The 19,744-nt window shown below is 41.5% G+C and overlaps 2 long non-coding RNA genes across 2 annotated transcripts; both read right to left on the reverse strand.

The window, feature by feature from the left end:
• Positions 1 to 787: 787 nt before the first annotated feature.
• Positions 788 to 5,608, reverse strand: LOC128474992 (uncharacterized). Its single transcript, XR_008346422.1, has 2 exons — positions 5,512 to 5,608; positions 788 to 968 (listed from the first exon to the last, which is right to left on the reverse strand). It is a non-coding gene; the product is annotated as an uncharacterized LOC128474992 (long non-coding RNA).
• A 9,386-nt stretch (positions 5,609 to 14,994) lies between these two features.
• Positions 14,995 to 19,203, reverse strand: LOC128474985 (uncharacterized). Its single transcript, XR_008346415.1, has 2 exons — positions 19,060 to 19,203; positions 14,995 to 15,175 (listed from the first exon to the last, which is right to left on the reverse strand). It is a non-coding gene; the product is annotated as an uncharacterized LOC128474985 (long non-coding RNA).
• Positions 19,204 to 19,744: the final 541 nt, after the last annotated feature.

Genomic DNA, 19,744 nt, shown 5'->3' on the forward strand with positions numbered 1-19,744 from the left:
AATGCAGTTGTGGGATCCAGTACATCGGACGGACCACAAGGGAGCTGAAAGTTAGAGGCCTCGAACACCTCGGGGGTATACGCAACAATAGCCTAAAACACAGTGTTCCCAAACACTGTAACACTTGTAAGGATTTTTCCTTGGCTGATTTTAGGGTGATAGGAATAGATCTTGCCGCACCCCATTGGAGAGGTGGAGACTTGATACAGCTTTTGGCGAAGAAAGAGACAGAGTGGATCTTTAAATTTCAGACACATAAAAGGGGGGGGTTAAATACTGACCTGGACATTCTAGCATTTATTAATGAATAAAAAAAAAAATCCACATTTTAAGCACTGAGACACATTTGAATGAGATGTAATGCACTTTATCATGTTGGCTTATAAGCTTTGCATTTGCACTTTTTTATATTTACTTACCTGGAATGATTTATTAGTTATGAACTACTCCTTTTCATGATGGAATTGTCCATTGCATAATAGAAAAAACAATGCACTTTCAATAAATAATGCACCTTTTAATAAATAATGCACCTTATATATATAAAATAATGCACTTTATAATGATAAGTACATTAGTTTTTGCACTTTCTCACATATCACTTACCTGAGATTGTGTATTATCCTCTTATTTGTGGTACCGTCTATAGTTTTTTAAGTCTTCCTCTTACTCTTATCTCCATTTTTATAGACTGGTATATGTCACATATGGATCTATTTATATAAACTTATATTTTAGATATATATAGACTTATACTTTTGTCAGTTAGTAAGACACACAGAGCATGTTTCTTATTCAAGTCTTTTTTATTTGTGGGATGCAAAAGGGAAATATGTCCGTTCTGTTTTAAGTATGCTTCGTCCCGGGACCTCTAAGCGAGCTATGGCTGTATTCTTCCTCCTTTGACTTGCAAGTGCACATTGACTGTGTTCGCCGTCCACGGAGATCATAACGGCGAATGAGGGTTCCTGTGGAGACGTACAGGGACGTAGTGGCGTCATGACGTACAAAGACGGGATAACGACGAGACTCGGCCCTCTACGGATACAACGTTGTGACGTACCCGGAAGCACCCATATAATATGGACTACGGACTCCGATAACATTTTACTTTGATTTTATTTGGTTTTATTGAGTTTGATTTTATTATTTGTTTATTGTCTCCTGAAGAAGCCGACGTGCTATCGGCGAAACGCGTCGAGACTAATAAAGTTGGAAGTTTATAGCTGTCTACCGGAGTATCCAATTGATTTAGCTTGTGCACATTACTCTTTGAGTTGTGCTACTTCATCTTTGTAAGTGCAATTTTTATTTATTCGTTTTGCGGCTTAAAGATATTGCACCATCTTGGTTCTCCTTGGTTTTACAGCTTTCAAGACTTATTATACATCAAGTGTATTCAGAGTCCGTTTGATGAGCTTCATATATCCAGCCCATTTGTGAGTCGATCTTACACCTCATTAATATATCGTTTATTTTACGTATTACACTATTAGTATTTTCTTTTTTGTTCCCCCATGTATATGCGCTCCACTATTTGCTGTTGGATGTTTGAAAGAGAAGTCAGAAGTATGGATCAACTAAACAGTTAAATATACCGTACAAGTCTCAATGTACCATATTGCTTTTCAGGATTCTAATTTCACTAATTCTTGTAATATACAGATTATATAACATTAGGGCTGAAACAACTAATCGATAATTATCGATTAATCGGATCGATTTTTATCGATTATAAAAAGGTTTTTTTCAGAGCAAATGCTATGAAAAACTCCTCTCCTTATAATAATCCGATCTCAAACAGAGATCGGATTATAACACCGGAATCCAGATCCCCCGTAACGCTGCAGGAGACCTGGATTCCCCTCACTGTCGGCCGGTCTCTCACTTCCGTCTCTCTCCCCCTCCCATCTGCCTCCTCCCCCCTCCCATACACTGCTCTGCCTCGCTACCCGGCACTGTTACTGACAGGCACTTTCCCTGCAGCTTCATAGAAGCCTCAGTGTAAGTGAAGATGAGTAACGGAGTCTGTCTGTGCGATGCAGACCCCCACCGGCTGACAGAGAATCATCTTCCGTTACTGCCCTTCACTTACACTGTGGCTTCTATGAAGCTGCAGGGAAAGTGCCTGTCAGTAACGGTGCCGGGTAGAGAGGCAGAGCGGTGTATGGGAGTGGGGAGGAGTCAGAGGGGTGTATGGGAGCCACCCTCCAATACACCACTCTGGCTCCTCCCCCTCTCATACGCCACTCTGCCTCTCTACCCGGCTCCCTAGTGTCTTGTCAGAAACGGAGGTTCACAGGAGGCAGAGTGGAGTATGGGAGGGGGGAGGGGGAGGAGGCAGAGTGGAGTATGGGAGGGGGAGGAGGCAGAGTGGAGTATGGGAAGGGGGAGGAGGCAAAGTGATGTATGGGAGGGGGAGGAGGCAAAGTGATGTATGGGAGGGGGAGGAGGCAAAGTGATGTATGGGAGGGGGAGGAGGCAGAGTGGTGTATGGGAGGGGGAGGAGCCAGAGTGGAATATGGGAGGGGGAGGAGCCAAAGTGATGTATGGGAGGGGGGAGGAGGCAGAGTGGAGTATTAGAGGGGGGAGGAGCCAGAGTGGTGTATGGGAGGGGGCAGAGCCAGAGTGGTGTATGGGTGAGTTATAGTGGTGTATGGGGGGTATTATGAATTTTTAGGGCATATAGGGGGTATAAGGCATATGGATATTAGGCATATCAGGGGGGCATAAACATATCTGGGGGTAAAAGGTATATCAGGGGGCTCAGTGGCATATAGGGGGTATAAGACATATCGATATTAGGCATATCAGGGGGGCATAAAACACATCTGGGGCAAAAGGTATATCAGGGGGCTCAGTTGCATATCACTGGCATATAAGGAGTATAAGGCATATCAGGGGCACAGTGGCATATCAGGGGGCACAGTGGAATCTGGCATATAAGAGGTATAAGGCATATATGGGGGCAGAGTGGCAAGCTGGGGGTCAGATGTGCATAACTGGGGGCAGTTTGGTAAATAAAAAAAATTTAAACAAGGCTTTTTTCTCAGTTTTTATTAAATATGAAAAATAGTTAACATATGAATTAATATTTACTAATAACTTTGTATTAAAACCTAGTTTGAGAAACACTGTGTTTGGGTTCTTGTAGCATTTATTATTATGTCAGTAAAATAAGAAGGTGAATAGAGAGAGGCCATTGCAATAAAGAGATGAAAGTGTAAATTGTACGTTTTTTATTGCAATTTTTCTTCAATTTAAAATAATGTATTTTTTTTATCCGATTAATCGATTAATCGACAAAATAATCAGCCAACTAATCGATTATTAAAATAATCGTTAGTTGCAGCCCTATATAACATATCGTTTTAGATTAAGGATATCTTATATATTTATATATATATATGTATGTATATTTACAGTGATTTAAACAGATTCACTTTTTTGTGTATAAGAGAATGTTCATATAGACTGGACTAATTGAAGATGGAGACTAAACACGACGATTTTAGAGCTTTAATCTTTGTAACATAATCTGAAGATCCCAGATTGAATTAAAATCAGGGAATTTTATACCCCATCATCTGGCATAAGAACGTTTTTTTTTCAATTATTATTTTCCTTAACTACAAGTAAAATTAACAGAAATTTAAAAATATATATATTTTAAATTTTGAGCCATAGCACTACACATTTTGAAGTTTGGGTTTTTTTTGGTTAAAAAGGTATAACATCATTTAGAATGCAAAAACATTACTTCCATTCATTAATTTAGATTCTTAGTTTTATTTTGTTCACAAATAGAACTAGAGTCTCTTAGTGGATGCACTGAAGCTACACAGTATTGCCAGGGCTATAACCAAGAGTTATGTGTTACAGCACCGGTGCGAAAAGTATTTAACTGGCGTTCTGGGGATAAATTACCGAGCATACCAGCAACCTGTCCTTTGCTATAGATGAAACAAATACTAAATAATTTAATAAAAAGTTTGCATTTATATCCGAATATAGACAAGTTAGGTGATGCATCTACAACAAGGCAAAAGAAAAATTTCCACGCATGATTAAGATAATGGGATGGGCATTAAGATATCCTTAATCTAAGACGAGATCAACAATTTATTAAAGTCTGAGTTTTATGCCAGGAAAGACGGGCAAATGGTAAGAAGGTACCTAGAACAAATCACTGCAAACCATGTGTAGCTATACTGACACACACCTAATAAACTAGGCAGCATCCTCTGTGCATCTATATATACACTTATATTACGGTATTAAACACAACGATTTTAGAGCTTTAATCTTTGTAACATAATCTGAAGATCCCAGATTGAATTAAAATCAGGGAATTTTATACCCCATCATCTGGCATAAGAACGTTTTTTTTTCAATTATTATTTTCCTTAACTACAAGTAAAATTAACAGAAATTTAAAAATATATATATTTTAAATTTTGAGCCATAGCACTACACATTTTGAAGTTTGGGTTTTTTTTGGTTAAAAAGGTATAACATCATTTAGAATGCAAAAACATTACTTCCATTCATTAATTTAGATTCTTAGTTTTATTTTGTTCACAAATAGAACTAGAGTCTCTTAGTGGATGCACTGAAGCTACACAGTATTGCCAGGGCTATAACCAAGAGTTATGTGTTACAGCACCGGTGCGAAAAGTATTTAACTGGCGTTCTGGGGATAAATTACCGAGCATACCAGCAACCTGTCCTTTGCTATAGATGAAACAAATACTAAATAATTTAATAAAAAGTTTGCATTTATATCCGAATATAGACAAGTTAGGTGATGCATCTACAACAAGGCAAAAGAAAAATTTCCACGCATGATTAAGATAATGGGATGGGCATTAAGATATCCTTAATCTAAGACGAGATCAACAATTTATTAAAGTCTGAGTTTTATGCCAGGAAAGACGGGCAAATGGTAAGAAGGTACCTAGAACAAATCACTGCAAACCATGTGTAGCTATACTGACACACACCTAATAAACTAGGCAGCATCCTCTGTGCATCTATATATACACTTATATTACGGTATATATATTATATTATATATATTATATATATATATATATATATATATATATTGTGTGTGTGTGTGTGTGTATGCCAGAGAACGAATGACAGCATGATGTGTGCATCATACATAATGTCATTCCTTATCAATATTAAGCCAATAAAGTTAACAAATCCTTAGGACACGAATGTGTAATAAATGGGAAAAATAGTGTCTTCTGTGTACACTGTGCAGGTGAGTGACGAAGTAATGTGTGATGTACAATGCATCATAATATGAAGTCCATGAGAAGGGACTGATATTAGGTGGAAGAAGCGATTAGGGATCCCAAAGAATGATGAATTGGAGAGTAAATCGTAAACCCCGTGGAATACCTGAACCTTTTAAACCCACGGCTTCATTTTAAGCGATTAGCCTGTTTTTTTTAATACAAATACACACTGCAAGCACGCGTGGGACATGTCATCACTCACCGGGTACCAGATCCTCTTCCTCCCCGGCCGCCATCGCAGTAATTTACTGAGGTACACAGAGTGATTTATATGTGCAGTGCCGACAGCCGGACAACTGGTGTAAACTCATTGACAGCCCGCTTGCCTAAAGCAGCGGAAGGTCGCTCGTCCGTCAGGGATCTGCGACCGGAAGTAAACAAACTGCCGGTCTATAGCAACGGGGGTGGGAGAAGCAGAAGAACAGGAGGAGGTGAGTGTCCTTATCTGGCGACTCCTGGTGGCCGGAGGGCTTCACTTCGGTGTCGTGAGTGCTCAGTAGTGTACCGAGTAGGATCGGGCGTTAAACAGACTGCAGTGTGTCTAGTAACGGTGCACAGAAAGGGATGCAAAACGGAAGGAAAGAGACTTTAGGCAATACGGAGGCTGTCCTTTCAGGTTCAGTTTCTCCTCTCTCATATGTCAAGCATCACAGCACCTCACATTAAAAGAAAAATAGTACTCATGGTTTCAATAATTACAGCACAATTTTTCCTTTAAATAATAACATTTCAGGGTAAAGAAAATGTAAAAATAACGAGCAGGATGACATCTTGTGTTGTTCACATTTTTTTATATAAATAAAGCTGTGAGTGGCATACAGTACTCTGGCAGTGGAAGGGTTAAATGTGTTGCGTGGTGGATGGAACCTCTTCTGTCGGCTATCGTTGTGACATCATAATTGAAGCTTCAGGTATTACACTGATTTTCCCCACCGAGTGCAATTTTGAAGGGCCATCCCAAGACAGCTGTCTTCCTGGCAAAGCGAACTGCAGAGTGTCGGCTACCCGGCAAAGAGATTTGCAGAGTGTCAGCGTTCCAGCAAGAGATCTGCGAAGCACATGAAGCGTGTGAATTATTTTTTTTTTAATTATATATACAACATCTTATGATCGATGAACACAATTTATAATTATTTTTTTTGTTTGTTGTTTTTTTGTTTTAATGTAGTCAGAGTTAACCTCTTAGTGCCCAGAGGGAAGGGTAGTTCTTCCAGCCATGGTTCCCCAGAGGTTTCCTCCTAAAAATGGGGGTTTTCCTCTCCTCCGAGCTGAAGAATGACTCTTTGTGAGTCCAGAGGTAGCTCCTTCTCTGTCCCCTTGCCCCTATCCATACAATGTTTTTTTTTATTATATAATAAAGTTTTGATTGTCCCCAACATTGATGTGTATGAGTAATTATTTCAAAATCATAAAAGGGATTAATTACTTTTAGTTCAAATATATTATTTCCTACTTAGAGGGTGGTAGGTAAATGGAAGTGGAAGGGGCTAACACACAAAAGTGCAGCTTCTCCAGTACCCTGGGTCACTACAGGGAAGCTTGGGGTCATGGGAGCGGTGTTGCAGCATGTCCCACTACCTGCCCACTTCAACAATGGCGTGTGGCTAGCCCCACCCATGCTGCCAGCTGGACCACCCAGTGATGTCAACAGGACTGCCCACCAAGTCAACAGGACTGCCCACCAAGTCAACAGGACTGCTCACCAACATCAGCAGCACCGCCAACCTGCATCCCACAAAGAGGGCTCTGGGTACCAGGACCCTAATGTTCCAATGTATGCTAAATAAAGAAGCAGAGGCTCAGCACTATGTATGCTAAGACAGTGAGGGAATTTAAACATGGATTGGATAGGCATATAGTTATTTTGAATCAAGACCAGGCCGAGTGCTGATTAAGGTTTGAACCTTTCTGTTATGGGCAAAAAAGCATACTAGATGGGTCGAATAAATGTTGTTCAGCTTTGATGTTATGGAGGGCAGGATTTTGTAAGGCAAACAATTTGGATTGGGACAGGCCCAGTAAAACTAGCGCTTACACACTCACATTAAAATATTCTCATGCATCTGCAGCCTTATCTTATCCGCACACCTGGGAACTCTCTGGCTCCGACTGCCCAGAGCCCACCTTGCAGGATGCGGGTAGGAAGGCCTTCCTGACATCACCTGCCCCACCGATGTCATTGGTGGATCCCATCAACATGCAGGAGAAGTGGGCATGATGTGGGGCGTACCGCATTGCTGCTCCTGTGACCCGGGGTTTCCTGATCCAGGGAAACAGTGCTTCACCCCAAGTCTCCAGATGAAACCCAGAGAGTTCCCAGATATGCTCGTCTGGAGACTTTCCTTAGGGAAACCAATGATTCTGAGCTCATAGAAAAGTGGGCATCTAAGAAAGAAAGGTGAACCAATGGGTTTGGTTCCTAAAGAGCCATTGACCCTCATAAAAAGACCAAGGGTGTATGCTATTGCTTTTTTTTCATTCATTCTGTTAATATTAACATTGCTCTGAGCAATCTTTTCCCCCATCATCTTTGCTGTCCAGGTACCACACATTTTGGCTATTCTTAACAAAATATTCTACCACTTTTTCTTGGGTTCCTTAAGGATATTTAAATGCTGTATCTCTAATGTGATACATAGATGTAACATTTGTTTACCAGAATTATTGAGCACTCAGCCAGTGAAATGGTTAATTACTCTTTTTACAGTGGGTATAACTAAAACTTCACAATTCCTCTTCTATTCGGTCCTTTGGACCCACTTACAAATACATACTCACGTGAAAACATCCTCCACAGCCTTACCTTGTCCAAAGACTTTCCATTAGCACACAGTGCGAGCAGCCATTACTCGGGCCAGCCCCTGCCCCTTATCCTGCTGGTTGCACAGGGTGCACTACATGAGCATACCTGGGAACTTTCTAAATCAGCTGTCCTCAGATTCTCCAATACCGGTCCTCATGGAAACCTTGACTTCTCATTATTTAAAGAGACACATAATTGAGTCACCTCCAGTCAAGCAGGCATATCAACCATAACATACTGGAAGCAAAAGCACCAGTTGGGTGTAAAATAGCAATGCATATAATGCACAATATCAGGCTCCAGTAATAATACAAATAAGTAATAACACAGCAGGAAAATAGACTGCATTGTGCATACCTGTAATTTTGTTTGGGAGATTACTGTGAGCTGGACACATGAACGGACAGAACATTTGAGCTAGTGGCTAAAGGAAATATTTGTAGAAAAAAAACTAGATTAAGACATCCCTCGGCATTATATTCTGACCCATTCCACCACCGTTCCTCAATCTCTAGGGTCTCATTACTGATGTTGTAAACTAATAGTCACTCTCCTTCAGATCATGAAATGGTTGCCGTAAGGTCTTGCAATGTGATATTTTCAGCAGAGGAAGCAGATACGCATAAATATCAGATAATGAGATGTGATTTTGTGGATCATTCATGAGAAATCCCCTACCGGCAATCGACTAAAATATGTTTGGTCTAAGTAAAAAAATAAATAAATAAATAAACACTCTAGAAGCATTAGTTACAAGCATAGTTACATAAATTCATGTCAAAACAATTACGGAAACTAGATGAAACCATCTGTTTTTATAGAGCTGGTTTTTTGTAACGCTGGTACAAATGGTGTGTAATTACAGTCATATAAGTATTAGAACATTCCCTGAAATAGGCACTATATGAAATTATTTCCATATTACACTGTGAAGGTGTAATAATATATAATTAAGCAAGATGCTTTTGATTTATGAATGGGTCCGGTATGAGTTAGAGGCAGATGATTGTAGATCAGTGATGGGCAACCTTTTTAGCGTTGTGTGTCAAAAATCGGCAAAAAATCGAGCATGCTTTCCTACCTTTCCTCTTTTCTCCTTACAGCTCCTTTTCCTGCTCTTCGCTCCTCTTCTTCTTCAGTTCTTCTGTCTTCTTCCGAGGGCACGGGGTTCAGAGGGCACGGACAGCGGTGGGCGCGGCTTCAGTGTTGTGCGCCGGGATCTGACAACAAACCCCGGCGCACAACAGCTGTTGCCGCGCGGATCGCAAGGGAGCGGTATCGGAGGTCTTTAACAGACCTCCGGCTCCCATGAGTGATTTTAAGCCGGGTTCAAGGGAGATCCTTGAACCGGCTTAAAATCACTCAAGGGAGCCGGTGGTCTGTTAAAGACCTCCGATACCGCTCCCTTGCGAGCCTGCTCCTCCAGCGGCGGACATTACTGTCCGTCTCTGGAGGGGTGCCCCCTGATGAGCGGCACCCGGTGCGGACCGCCCCCCCCCCCAGGTACGCTACTGCACGTCCCGCCCCCCCCCCCCCGTTCCTCCAGCACAGATTCTTTCATCCTCGGCGGCCGTGCAGGAGCCGAGGATGAATCGCATGAAATCCTGCGCGTGTCACCCCAAATGGCGTGTCATAGGTTCGCCATCACTGTTGTAGATTATCACAAGCAAGATTGACGTTAATTAGTTTAAGTACAAATATTACATCTATGTCCTCCATGAGAAAGATTGCTACTTTGAATGGCACCTGTGATCACAAAATTAAATACATTGTGCATTTTCTTCTAGCCATAGGCATGTTTGAAAGAGAAGTCAGAAGTATGGATGAACTAAACAGTTAAATATACCGTACAAGTCTCAATGTACCATATTGCTTTTCAGGATTCTAATTTCACTAATTCTTGTAATATACAGATTATATAACATATCGTTTTAGATTAAGGATATTTTATATATATATATATATATGTATGTATATTTACGGTGATTTAAACAAATTCACTTTTTTGTGTATAAGAAAATGTTCATATAGACTGGTCTGGTCCTCTGGCGGCGCTACATTGATGATGTACTGATTATATGGAAAGGGACACCAGAGGATCTCAATAAGTTTTTAGACTTTATAAATGACAACCAATACAATTTAAAATTTTCATCATGCATTCACCCTCAAGAAATTAATTTTCTAGATCTTACACTCTATATAGAGGAGGACATGATAAAATCCAAAACGTTCCTTAAACCAACAGATGGTAATAGTTACCGTATTTGCTCGATTATAAGACGACCCTGATTATAAGACGACCCCCCAAAATCTGAATATTAAATTAGGAAAAAAAGAAAAAGCCTGAATATAAGACGACCCCAAAGGAAAAAAGTTTTACCAGTAAATGTTAATTCATGTAAACTATTTTTTTAATAAAAGCTATGATTGAGAAAAATATTTTTTTTTGTTTTTATTTCCTTGTATTTTCCAACCTGTCCCCCAGTTACGCACATCTGCCCCCAGGCTTGCCACCCCAATATGGCACTGTGGCCCATGATATGCCTTTTAACCCTCTATATGCCACTGTGCCCCATGGTATGCCTTTTGACCCCCTATGTGCCACTCTGCCTCCAGAAATGCCTTATACCCCTATATCCCATTCTGGCATTTAGGGGGTTAAAATGCATATTATGGGGCAGAGTGGCATATAGGGAGGTATAAGGCATTTCAGGAGGCAGAGTGGCATTAAGGGAGTTAAAAGGCATTGTATAGCGCACTCTGCCTCCAGAAATGCCTTATACCCCTATATGCCACTCTGGCATTTAGGGGGTTAAAAGGCATATTATGGGGCAGAATGGCATATAGGGAGGTATAAGGCATTTCAGGAGGCAGAGTGCTCTATTAAATGCCCCCTTAACGCCACTCCAGAAATGCCCTATGCCCCCATTTAACACACACACACACACCCTATACCCCCATTTAACATACCCCCATTTAACACACACACACACACACACACTCTCTCTCGCTCCCCCCCTTCCCCTCTCTCATCCCCCTCTCTCCCCCCTCTTTCCCCTCTCAGCCCTCTCTTACCGGTGCTTCCAGCCGGGGTAGCGGGTTGACGTCGCCTTCCGCTGCAGCCGCAAGGAGGTGGAGTTGGCAGCGGGGGTTTGTATGCGTCCGTCGCGTATACTTTCCCCGGCTGTCAGGGGTCAGAGATCAGAGTTCCCCGCACCGGTGCGGGGAACTCTGGTCTCTGACAGCCGGGGAAGGTCTACGCGAAGGACGCAGACAACCCCCGCTGCTAGCCACACCTCCTTCCGGCTGCAGCGGACGTTGTCTGCGCGGATCGCGTGGACGTCAACCCGCTGCCCCGGCAACACAGCAGGAAGCACCGGTAAGTGTGTGTGTGATGGGGGGGGTGAGACAGGAGGATCCAGGTCCCCTGCAGCGGTGCGGGGGATCTGGATCTTAGTCTCCTAATCAGACCTCTATTTGGAGGTCTGATTAGAAGACGACCCCGATTAGAAGACAAGGGGTATTTTTCAGAGCATTTGCTCTGAAAAAAACCTCGTCTTATAATCGAGCAAATACGGTATATTGACTACGCCAGCTGCCATCCCCCACACTGGTTGCAGAATGTCCCTAAAGGACAATTCGCACATATCCGCAGGAATTGCACTAAGGACAATGATTTTTTTAACTCAAAGCGGATTATTAATGGATAAATTTAGAGAGAAATTATTAGAGAGAAAGAGCTTTTACAAAAACACCTGGATTGTACAATAAAGAAAAAGAGGGATTTTTTTCTGGGAGAAAGGGAACATAAATCTAAGAAAACGTTCGATTTTGCGCTCTTAACAAAATATAATGATAAGGCGTTTGAAATTAAAAAGGCAATAAAAAAATGCTGGCCTATTTTGCACCAAGATAACGTCTTAAAAAATCACCTCCCAGAAAAACCGAATATAATTTATAAGAAGGTTGAAAGTTTGAAATCAATTCTGGCCCCGAGCGTTCTGCCCCTAGTGACGGAAACCATAAAGGAAGATAACTCCTTTCTTAAAAAGAAAAATCCAGGGTTTTACAGATGCGGGAGATGCAAGCTTTGTAGGACGTGTTTAAAACAAGATAAAAAAAATCACTAAGTTCAAATGCTCTATCACCAAGAAAGAATATAACATTAGGCATTTTATTCACTGTGGGTCTAAGCAGGGGCGTAGCTAGAGTATTTGGCACCCGGGGCGGATCCTGTAAGTGGCACCCCCCCCCCAAAATGTAAAGACATCTACAAAATTATGTTGGCAAGAATATTTATTGAACCAATTTGTAAACTGTAAACAACAAGAAATCTGAAAAAATAAATTAATAATTTATAAGTAAAATAAACACGTTTAAATAACATTTACTGAACATATAATAGTGCTTTCTTTAATAACCCTCCAAAAAAAACGGCGTCCACATTGCCCACATAGAACCTGACCAGCACCCAAATTACACACACATAGGACGTGCCATATTTGCCCCCAAACAGCCCAGCATGAGTCAGCATTGTTCCCAAACAGCCGAGTGTACGCCATCTTTGTCTCATAAACACGCTACCTGTGCCATCTTTGTCCCATAAACACCCTGCTTATACCATCTTTGCCTTTTTGACAAATCAACTATACACCTATGATTAACACAAACACTTTTACAGTCACTCACTAATTCACTTTCATTCACACAATAATTTATTCTTTCACACAAATTATTTACACATATTCATTGATGCATTCTCACAAATCCCTTAAATCTCTCACTCATTCACACAATTCATCCACACATTAATCCATTCGCTCTCATTCTGACTCTTTATTTCAATATTCTTGCTACCTTCCTTTCTCCCTATCTACACATTCTCACCCCTTCTGCCCTATCTAGCCCTTCTCACTTCCTTCTCCCTATCTACCCCCTATCCCCCCCATCTCACTCCCTTCTCCCTATCTACCCCCCCTAACTATCTACCCTCTCCCCCCTTTGAAGTTCACTTACCTTTCAGAAGTCCTGGTGTGGGGGTGCAAGGCCTCTGTCTCCCAGCTCTGCCACTGTATGGAACAGCATGGTAAGTGTGGATTGGTAAGTGTGGATTGGTAAATGTGTGAGAGTGCATAATTATATAATGAAAAAGACATTGGAAATGGTACAGCATAACACCCATCACTCTCACACATTTACCAATCCACACTTACCATTCCAGATGCCACACATACCAATCCACAGATTCCACACATACCAATCCACAGATCCCACACATACCACACACACCAATCCACAGATTCCACACATACCAATCCACAGATTCCACACATACCAATCCACAGATTCCACACATACCAATCCACACTTACCAATCCACACTTACCAATCCACAGATTCCACACATACCAATCCACACTTAACAATTCACACATACCAATCCACATTTACCAATCCACACTTACCAATCCACACATACCAATCCACAGATTCCACACATACCAATCCACAGATTCCACACATACCAATCCACGTTTACCAATCCACAGATTTCACACTTACCAATCCACATTTACCAATACACATACCAATCCACAGATTCCACACATACCAATCCACAGATTCCACACATACCAATCCACATTTACCAATCCACACTTACCAATCCACTCTCACTCTAACTGAATGATTTCCTACCTTTCCTCTTTTCTTCTTACAGCAGTCAGCTCCTTTTCTTTCTCTTCGCTCCTCTTCTTCTGTCTTCTTCCTGGTTCAGAGGGCACGGACGGCGGTGGGCGCGGCTTCAGTGTTGTGCGCCGGGATCTAACAAACCCCGGCGCACAGCAGCAGTTGCCGCGCAGATCGCGAGTGAGCGGTATCGGAGGTCTTTAACAGACCCCCGGCTCCCGGAGGTCTGTTAAAGACCTCCGATACCGCTCCCTTGCGAGCCTTCTCCTCCAGCGGCGGACATTGCTGTCCGTCTCTGGAGGGGTGTCGGCAAGTTGGCACCCCCCTGATGAGCGGCACCCGGTGCGGACCGATACCCCCCCCGCCCCCCGCTAGGTACGCTACTGGGTCTAAGAACGTCATCTACCTCTTAGAATGCAGTTGTGGGATCCAGTACATCGGACGGACCACAAGGGAGCTGAAAGTTAGAGGCCTCGAACACCTCGGGGGTATACGCAACAATAGCCTAAAACACAGTGTTCCCAAACACTGTAACACTTGTAAGGATTTTTCCTTGGCTGATTTTAGGGTGATAGGAATAGATCTTGCCGCACCCCATTGGAGAGGTGGAGACTTGATACAGCTTTTGGCGAAGAAAGAGACAGAGTGGATCTTTAAATTTCAGACACATAAAAGGGGGGGGGTTAAATACTGACCTGGACATTCTAGCATTTATTAATGAATAAAAAAAAAAATCCACATTTTAAGCACTGAGACACATTTGAATGAGATGTAATGCACTTTATCATGTTGGCTTATAAGCTTTGCATTTGCACTTTTTTATATTTACTTACCTGGAATGATTTATTAGTTATGAACTATTCCTTTTCATGATGGAATTGTCCATTGCATAATAGAAAAAACAATGCACTTTCAATAAATAATGCACCTTTTAATAAATAATGCACCTTATATATATAAAATAATGCACTTTATAATGATAAGTACATTAGTTTTTGCATATCACTTACCTGAGATTGTGTATTATCCTCTTATTTGTGGTACCGTCTATAGTTTTTTAATTCTTCCTCTTACTCTTATCTCCATTTTTATAGACTGGTATATGTCACATATGGATCTATTTATATAAACTTATATTTTAGATATATATAGACTTATACTTTTGTCAGTTAGTAAGACACACAGAGCATGTTTCTTATTCAAGTCTTTTTTATTTGTGGGATGCAAAAGGGAAATATGTCCGTTCTGTTTTAAGTATGCTTCGTCCCGGGACCTCTAAGCGAGCTATGGCTGTATTCTTCCTCCTTTGACTTGCAAGTGCACATTGACTGTGTTCGCCGTCCACGGAGATCATAACGGCGAATGAGGGTTCCTGTGGAGACGTACAGGGACGTAGTGGCGTCATGACGTACAAAGACGGGATAACGACGAGACTCGGCCCTCTACGGATACAACGTTGTGACGTACCCGGAAGCACCCATATAATATGGACTACGGACTCCAATAACATTTTACTTTGATTTTATTTGGTTTTATTGAGTTTGATTTTATTATTTGTTTATTGTCTCCTGAAGAAGCCGACGTGCTATCGGCGAAACGCGTCGAGACTAATAAAGTTGGAAGTTTATAGCTGTCTACCGGAGTATCCAATTGATTTAGCTTGTGCACATTACTCTTTGAGTTGTGCTACTTCATCTTTGTAAGTGCAATTTTTATTTATTCGTTTTGCGGCTTAAAGATATTGCACCATCTTGGTTCTCCTTGGTTTTACAGCTTTCAAGACTTATTATACATCAAGTGTATTCAGAGTCCGTTTGATGAGCTTCATATATCCAGCCCATTTGTGAGTCGATCTTACACCTCATTAATATATCGTTTATTTTACGTATTACACTATTAGTATTTTCTTTTTTGTTCCCCCATGTATATGCGCTCCACTATTTGCTGTTGGATGTTTGAAAGAGAAGTCAGAAGTATGGATCAACTAAACAGTTAAATATACCGTACAAGTCTCAATGTACCATATTGCTTTTCAGGATTCTAATTTCACTAATTCTTGTAATATACAGATTATATAACATTAGGGCTGAAACAACTAATCGATAAAATCGATAATAATCGATAATGAAAATCGATAATTATCGATTAATCGGATCGATTTTTATCGATTATAAAAAGGTTTTTTTCAGAGCAAATGCTATGAAAAACTCCTCTCCTTATAATAATCCGATCTCAAACAGAGATCGGATTATAACACCGGAATCCAGATCCCCCGTAACGCTGCAGGAGACCTGGATTCCCCTCACTGTCGGCCGGTCTCTCACTTCCGTCTCTCTCCCCCTCCCATCTGCCTCCTCCCCCCTCCCATACACTGCTCTGCCTCTCGACCCGGCACTGTTACTGACAGGCACTTTCCCTGCAGCTTCAGAGAAGCCTCAGTGTAAGTGAAGGTGAGTAACGGAGTCTGTCTGTGCGATGCAGACCCCCACCGGCTGACAGAGAATCATCCTCTCTGACAGCCGGTGAGGGTCTGCATCGCACAGACAGACTCCGTTACTGCCCTTCACTTACACTGTGGCTTCTATGAAGCTGCAGGGAAAGTGCCTGTCAGTAACGGTGCCGGGTAGAGAGGCAGAGCGGTGTATGGGAGTGGGGAGGAGTCAGAGGGGTGTATGGGAGCCACCCTCCAATACACCACTCTGGCTCCTCCCCCTCTCATACGCCACTCTGCCTCTCTACCCGCCTCCCTAGTGTCTTGTCAGAAACGGAGGTTCACAGGAGGCAGAGTGGAGTATGGGAGGGGGGAGGAGGCAGAGTGGCGTATGGGAGGGGGGAGGAGGCAGAGTGGAGTATGGGAAGGGGGAGGAGGCAAAGTGATGTATGGGAGGGGGAGGAGGCAAAGTGATGTATGGGAGGGGGAGGAGGCAGAGTGGTGTATGGGATGGGGAGGAGCCAGAGTGGTGTATGGGAGGAGGCAGAGTGGAGTATGGGAGGGGAGGAGGCAGAGTGGTATATGGGAGGGGGAGGAGGCAAAGTGATGCATGGGAGGGGAGGAGCCAAAGTGATGTATGGGAGGGGGGAGGAGGCAGAGTGGAGTATTAGAGGGGGGAGGAGCTAGAGTGGTGTATGGGAGGGGGAGGAGCCAGAGTGGTGTATGGGAGGGGGCGGAGCCAGAGTGGTGTATGGGTGAGTTATAGTGGTGTATGGGGGGTATTATGAATTTTTAGGGCATATAGGGGGTATAAGGCATATGGATATTAGGCATATCAGGGGGGCATAAACATATCTGGGGGTAAAAGGTATATCAGGGGGCTCAGTGGCATATAGGGGGTATAAGACATATCGATATTAGGCATTTCAGGGGGGCATAAAACACATCTGGGGCAAAAGGTATATCAGGGGGCTCAGTTGCATATCACTGGCATATAAGGAGTATAAGGCATATCAGGGGCACAGTGGCATATCAGGGGACACAGTGGAATCTGGCATATAAGAGGTATAAGGCATATATGGGGGCAGAGTGGCAAGCTGGGGGTCAGATGTGCATAACTGGGGGCAGTTTGGTAAAGAAAAAAATTTAAACAAGGCTTTTTTCTCAGTTTTTATTAAATATGAAAAATAGTTAACATATGAATTAATATTTACTAATAACTTTGTATTAAAACCTAGTTTGAGAAACACTGTGTTTGGGTTCTTGTAGCATTTATTATTATGTCAGTAAAATAAGAAGGTGAATAGAGAGAGGCCATTGCAATAAAGAGATGAAAGTGTAAATTGTACGTTTTTTATTGCAATTTTTCTTCAATTTAAAATAATGTATTTTTTTATCCGATTAATCGACAAAATAATCAGCCAACTAATCGATTATTAAAATAATCGTTAGTTGCAGCCCTATATAACATATCGTTTTAGATTAAGGATATCTTATATATTTATATATATATATGTATGTATATTTACAGTGATTTAAACAGATTCACTTTTTTGTGTATAAGAGAATGTTCATATAGACTGGACTAATTGAAGATGGAGACTAAACAAGACGATTTTAGAGCTTTAATCTTTGTAACATAATCTGAAGATCCCAGATTGAATTAAAATCAGGGAATTTTATACCCCATCATCTGGCATAAGAACGTTTTTTTTTCAATTATTATTTTCCTTAACTACAAGTAAAATTAACAGAAATTTAAAAATATATATATTTTAAATTTTGAGCCATAGCACTATACATTTTGAAGTTTGGGGTTTTTTTTGGGTTAAAAAGGTATAACATCATTTAGAATGCAAAAACATTACTTCCATTCATTAATTTAGATTCTTAGTTTTATTTTGTTCACAAATAGAACTAGAGTCTCTTAGTGGATGCACTGAAGCTACACAGTATTGCCAGGGCTATAACCAAGAGTTATGTGTTAAAGCACCGGTGCGAAAAGTATTTAACTGGCGTTCTGGAGATAAATTACCGAGCATACCAGCAACCTGTCCTTTGCTATAGATTAAACAAATACTAAATAATTTAATAAAAAGTTTGCATTTATATCCGAATATAGACAAGTTAGGTGATGCATCTACAACAAGGCAAAAGAAAAATTTCCACGCATGATTAAGATAATGGGATGGGCATTAAGATATCCTTAATCTAAGACGAGATCAACAATTTATTAAAGTCTGAGATTTATGACAGGAAAGACGGGCAAATGGTAAGAAGGTACCTAGAACAAATCACTGCAAACCATGTGTAGCTATACTGACACACACCTAATAAACAAGGCAGCATCCTCTGTGCATCTATATATACACTTATATTATATATATTATATATATATATATATATATATATATATATATATATATATATTGTGTGTGTGTATGCCAGAGAACGAATGACAGCATGATGTGTGCATCATACATAATGTCATTCCTTATCAATATTAAGCCAATAAAGTTAACAAATCCTTAGGACACGAATGTGTAATAAATGGGAAAAATAGTGTCTTCTGTGTACACTGTGCAGGTGAGTGACGAAGTAATGTGTGATGTACAATGCATCATAATATGAAGTCCATGAGAAGGGACTGATATTAGGTGGAAGAAGCGATTAGGGATCCCAAAGAATGATGAATTGGAGAGTAAATCGTAAACCCCGTGGAATACCTGAACCTTTTAAACCCACGGCTTCATTTTAAGCGATTAGCCTGTTTTTTTTAATACAAATACACACTGCAAGCACGCGTGGGACATGTCATCACTCACCGGGTACCAGATCCTCTTCCTCCCCGGCCGCCATCGCAGTAATTTACTGAGGTACACAGAGTGATTTATATGTGCAGTGCCGACAGCCGGACAACTGGTGTAAACTCATTGACAGCCCGCTTGCCTAAAGCAGCGGAAGGTCGCTCGTCTGTCAGGGATCTGCGACCGGAAGTAAACAAACTGCCGGTCTATAGCAACGGGGGTGGGAGAAGCAGAAGAACAGGAGGAGGTGAGTGTCCTTATCTGGCGACACCTGGTGGCCGGAGGGCTTCACTTCGGTGTCGTGAGTGCTCAGTAGTGTACCGAGTAGGATCGGGCGTTAAACAGACTGCAGTGTGTCTAGTAACGGTGCACAGAAAGGGATGCAAAACGGAAGGAAAGAGACTTTAGGCAATACGGAGGCTGTCCTTTCAGGTTCAGTTTCTCCTCTCTCATATGTCAAGCATCACAGCACCTCACATTAAAAGAAAAATAGTACTCATGGTTTCAATAATTACAGCACAATTTTTCCTTTAAATAATAACATTTCAGGGAAAGAAAATGTAAAAATAACGAGCAGGATGACATCTTGTGTTGTTCACATTTTTTTATATAAATAAAGCTGTGAGTGGCATACAGTACTCTGGCAGTGGAAGGGTTAAATGTGTTGCGTGGTGGATGCATGGGCGTAGGAACCCCTAAAAAT

The sequence above is a fragment of the Spea bombifrons genome, chromosome 2 (assembly GCF_027358695.1).
Source record: "Spea bombifrons isolate aSpeBom1 chromosome 2, aSpeBom1.2.pri, whole genome shotgun sequence".
Taxonomy (NCBI): Eukaryota; Metazoa; Chordata; class Amphibia; order Anura; family Pelobatidae; genus Spea; species Spea bombifrons.